The sequence below is a fragment of the Scyliorhinus canicula genome, chromosome 2 (assembly GCF_902713615.1).
Source record: "Scyliorhinus canicula chromosome 2, sScyCan1.1, whole genome shotgun sequence".
NCBI classification, from domain to species: Eukaryota; Metazoa; Chordata; class Chondrichthyes; order Carcharhiniformes; family Scyliorhinidae; genus Scyliorhinus; species Scyliorhinus canicula.
In genome coordinates, this window is record NC_052147.1 from 75948625 (window position 1) to 75954624 (window position 6000).

Here is a 6000-nt window from a genome sequence, read left to right on the forward strand (position 1 = left end):
CTAGTGTGTGCGATCACATTTAAGCGGACAAGTCCCAGAAATCATTGCTGCGTAAGGCGGTTATTGCACGGGTAATATTGCGGATACAGAATATCTCTAAAAATGAACATAATGAGAAAAGACGAACCTGGACACCATATATGTGTGTGTGGATTATATATAATTATCCATCAATAATATAGAAGAATGGGTTGGTGAAACGTGAATCATACCTTGCACGATTATTACTGTGAAAATATACGAGCAATGTAAAAATAACCAAATTCCGGTTCCTTTTAAGGACAGATGTTATTTATAAAATTAAATCAAATAAAATGTAACAAAAACATTCCGCAAAAACGATGCTTCATAACATTTCATTGCAATTTTAAGGAGAATTTCTGAAAATGGGACCAGAAATATTGGGAACTGATGTTTATAGTCGGCGTCCTTTGACCAGGTAGTGAGAATCGCCTCTGACATTTAATGTCTGCAATTTCTGTGGCATTCATAATCTCTTCAATGTAGTAAACCGGGAGGGGGGGAATTAAAATTCTCTCGTACAAAGGCTGGTATTTTTCATCTAAGTCGGTGATTAACCTGTCTGACTGCAGAATCTGAAATCCAGGTGAGGGAGCTGGGCAACACCTTTCATACGTGTCCCGACAGTTATCCAATCTATTCAGAAATTGGCTCAATTAAGTATTTCCAGGTCCTGACCCGTGTAAAGATCTAAAAGATCCCTCTGTGAGTTTTCTCACATTGACTCGCTTTCACAGTTGTTATTCCATCGTGGAATATTCGAGAATCTCGGGGGAAGGAAGGAAATCGCGGGCTTGAGATTTGTGAAATTTCTAGATTCATTCACTTTTAGTATATCTACCATGTGACTGCATTTGTAATATAATGTGTATGTAACTATCTGGACAATCTAAATGCGAGCAGCGTGCACACATTCTGTTCGGAGTCAGCCAACAGCAGAACATCGCACCCTCCAAAAATAGACCCTTTCCCTCAAATGGACAAACGAATATAAGCTAAATTCCACTTGATGTTTCTGAAAAAGTTGATCCCGAAAGTTGCATATCAAAGCGTTCTACAAACGAGTTATCTCAGTTATAAAGTACATCGAAATTGTCCTCATCTGCAATCAACCTGAGAAATTGACATATCAAATTGTCATTCAAAAAGCATTCAATATAATTTTGAATATCGATTGCTTTACTATGCTGCTTAGAAATTTTGCCCCCCCCCCCCCCCTTTGGAAATTTGAGGCGCTTTATATTTCAATCTCAGATTACTATAATGCCGAGAGAATCGATTACGCGTGAACACTGGTGATGCTTTTATTGGATCCCTTCTTAGATGTGACCGTGTAAGTTTTTTGTTCTGACGGGCTGGTTGCTGAGAGTCCCACCCCTCCAATAAAGAACACCATTAGATCTTGTAGAATCCACCTCCAACCGTAACCTTGGAGATGGCACAACCTGGGTGTCCTTGCTCTAATACCAAAGAGTCCGCACTGGATGTTTTCCATCCTAAGTCGTTTTCTGTTGTCGATAATCCTATGCTGTCAAATAAATACATTGTCTCAGCTGTTCAGGCCAACATCAAAAGAAAAGTGGCCATGTGAAAAGGGTAGTGGGGGGGGGGGGGGTCTTTCTTTTTAAAATTTACGCGTCGACTAAATGTAAAGGTCTTTGTCAATTATGACACTGGCAGTAAATTATTTTACAATAATAACTATATGAACACTGATGAAGTGATAACGTCTCAGTTATTGGAAATGCAACAGATTATGGCACACACTTGCTCATCCAACAAAAGACGATGAAGCCTGATTAACCATTTTGAAACCGAAAAGATGTCGACAAGACTACAAAACAACTTTTTATACGGTTTAATTAAAAACGTGTTACGAGGACAGAAAAGATGAATGCGGTCTGAGAAAGCGTGGCTGATCCGGTTGCTATAACGACAGTAAATCTGCGCCTGGTGTGTTTCATACACTCCTGCTGCAAGCAGCTATCGACACCTGCTACTGCACCAACTAAACTCCAGAGAAAGTTAGGAGCCCGTCAGTAATATCACTCCCAATTATTGTACAAATAATGTCTTATGTAGGGTCAATATCTGGAATCCAATGCAGTGTACCGAGTTCAAAACGTGCTATCCAGCGTGCCAAATAGCAAACTGTGTGCTTTTAACGGTGATACCACCACATGGGTTTGTCAATTGAGGGATATGGACAATCCTTGTAAAATTTCTATTGAGGTTGCAAATTATGCTCACCATTTTGAATGGATACTTTTGGATTAAGGTTGCAATGTATCCCAGATTATATTAGAAGATCCAGGAAGAATGTAGCAGAATAAAATTACCTTTCTGCAGCCAATTGCTATCACATGAATAATAGTCAACGTGCTGAATTGGTCGTGTTGTTTGGCGCTCAAACATTTTGGTATATGTAATCTTAGCCTCCCATCACATATGATTATTTTAATGCTGGTGTATAGTAACTTTCTGCCAGCTTCACATACAACAACTGCAATGACATCTCAATCGCTGCTTGCTCTATAGTCGGTAATTGTGTTTTATTTTCCGGTTTTTTTTTGTTTTGCTCGAGGCGACTAAAGACGGTTAAATCGATCCTTCATATATTTTTGCAATGCTCTTGTAAAACCGTGTATAAACTTCTGATAAAAGAGCAGCTGCACTCCAAGCAGATTTCTTTAGAGATCTTCTCTCCACTGCTCCCACCTCTTTTCTCTACACCCCCCTCCTTTCTGGTCTGAAGAGTATTGCTTTGCTCTTTTCGTTGGCCAAGCACAATTGTGTTATTGGAGATAATGAATTCAATCCCTATCAAAAGGTATTAACACGTCTTTGGCTGTAGTGGGTTTAAAACGAGAAGAAAGAGAACACAAAACTCGCCGAGCCGCCACACTGATATGAAAGGGTTCAGGCATTGTTGTCGAAATTTTTGCCCATACGGCACAAGAAAGAGCCGGGGCTTTTGATGGACAAACCAGAACCAGCTCATAACAGGAGCAACAAGTAGCGCCGAAGTCTTCATCCTCCTTTGCATCGGTGCTCTGCCTGCTGATAACATATGTTAGCTTTTAATACAGACCATTCGATCTAATTACTTCTGCTCGCTGACTACCCTGGCATGGAGCTCAATGCTAATTCGCAGCGAAAGGAAATCGCGTCCTGAGTGCAATGACAACTCAAAATGGAACGGGAGTAAGGGCAGTGTGAAAAAAAGAGTCCAATAGTAACTCGGTTTGGGTCTTCACTGTCTGCTGTCGCACCGAATGAGGCACCGGGGAAGACCCCAACCTCTTCAGAGTCAAGGAGGAGGATGTATTTTTGTATTGTTTTTAAAGGAAAACTGACCATAACAAACAAACTTGGTCAAGAAGCGAGGGTCGTTGCCAGGGACTCGTGAACCTCTGAGGGGATGCCACAGAAGCATGATTCAACATTAAATGTTATTGGCAAAATAAAGAGGATTTTCTTGTTATTTCCCAATACATACAGTATCACAAAACAGCATTTACATATATTATTTGCCAAACAATTAAAACAATTGTATCTTGCTTCTCTGCAGAAATAGGCTGGTATTATTTAGCTTAACAAACCTAACTACAGATAAATTATGAAAGTAAAACAGGCAGTTTTGATATGATAGCGATCTTTAACACAACTTTATGACAAATATTCATTTGTTCCCATCCCTGAAAAATTGAGATCGACATGTACCCGAACAATCCAAGCCAACTGAGTTTTAAAATACTTGAAATAAGTGTTACAAAGAAAATTAGCAATCAGTATTCTTTTTTGTAAGATGGTTTGTATTTTGTCAGTGTGAGTCTGCCAATATGACATTGTCTTGAACGTCAAAACAAGAATATTCACAAACTAGCCCTTGTGCTTCTGTACGAGGTAACTGTTGACCGTCTTTTAATTAAAACCAAAGTAATTCCGATGGTTTCAACTCATCAACTAGTGAAGCAAAATACAAATAATCAGTAATGGTGGGGGCATAGAGCTTTACAGCACAGAGAGAGCCCCTTCAGCCCATAGTGTCTGTGCCGGCCATCAAACACCAGTTTAATCTAATCCCATTTTCCACCATTTGGTCCTTAGCTTTGTATGCTATGGCATTTCAAGTGGTCATCTAAATACTTCTTAAATGTTTTGAAGGTTCCTGTCTCTACCACCCTTTCAGGTAGTGAGTTCCAAATTCCCACCACCCTCTGTGTGAAAAAGGTTTTCCCTCAAACCCCTCTAACCCTCCTGCCCCCTGGTTATTGACCCCTCTACTAAGGAGAAAAGGTTCATTCTATCTACCCTATCTATAGCTCTGATAATTTTGTACACCTTGATGAGGTTCCCCCCTCGGCCTTCTCTGTTCTCAGGAAAATAACCCCAGCCCAACCAGCCTCCCTTCATAGCTGAAATGCTCCAGCCCAGGCAACACACTGGTGAATCACCTTTGCACCCTTTCTATAGTGCAATCACTTCCTTCCTATGGTGTGGGACTGGAACTACACACTCTAGCTGTGGCCTAACAAGCCTTTTATACAGTTTTATGTGCCAGGATTTAGAAAACTTCAAAGTATATCATGGAGTTTACCTGACCTACAACTTTTAATAGATTTTGGTTATGAAGAGCACAAGGGCCTACTTTCCAGGTTTTATGCAACAGAGACCTTAAGTATTTTTAAACAAAACAATATTTAATCTATGAATCCAGTTAACATTTTATAAATACACAGTAAACATCTTATCAACTACCAGCACAAATAACCCCCAAAGACACAGTACTCCATATGTAACCCTTAATAGCCGTCCTGACAACATCCATAAGCCAAACACCCTTTTTTTCCTACAAAACAGTAGGTTTGAATTCCTTATAGAAAACAGGTATTACTTTGAAGTTATCAAGTGGTCTGGAGACATTCTTTAGCATGCAGAGAGAGAGACCAACAATACACCTTCTTTGTTTGAATGCAGCTCCCAACTGAAAGTGAAACTAAACAACACAGTCACAAAGCAGCTTCCAGCTCAAAATGAAAGTAAAAGACAGAATCACAGCCCAGCTCCACCCACACAATGACATCACTGCAGCCATTTCATAAAATACATTTTTTCTTAAAGCGACCCTCTCATGACAACAGCTCCATTGTAACCTCCCTGCTCTTATATTCTATGCCTAGGCTAATGAAGATGAGTATCCCATATGCCTTTTTAACCACCTTATCTACTTGTCCTGCTGCCTTCAGGAATCTTTGGACATGCACCCCAAGGTCCCTCTGACCCTCTGTACTTCTTAGTGTCCTACTATTCATTGTGTGTTCCCTTGGCTTGTTAGTTTTCCCAAAATGCACCACCTCACACTTTTCAGGGGTAAATACCATTTGCCACTGTTCTGTCCAGCTGACCAGCCTGTCTATATTATCTTGGAATTTAAGGCTTTCCCCCTCGATATTTACCAAACCACCAATTTTCATCTCATCTATGAACTTACTGATCGTATACCCCACATTCAAGTCTCGATAATTAACGTACATTACAAAGAGCAAGGGACCCAGCACCGGACCCGGTGGTACATCATTGGGCACAGGATTCAAGTCACAGAAACAAGCTTCGACCATCACCCTCTGCCTCCTACCACAAAGCCAATTTTGGATCCAAAATAATTAACTGTACCATCTTAAATCACAACCTTTGGATGCCCTGGGCATGGCATTTGCTTAGCAGATACACTGAGCCGATATAGCCCACTGTGCATTATTTAGTAGATACTCTGAACCAATGTAGCCTATTGTACACTACTTAGTAGATACATTGAACCAATGTAGTCCAGTGTACACCATTTACCAAATACACTGAACCAATATAGCCCAGTATGCATTGTTTACCAGTTATTGCAAAAGGACTGAAGTATAACAGTAGAGAAGTGTTGTTGCAATTGTATTGGGTGTTGGTGAAACCACACCTGGAGTATTGTGT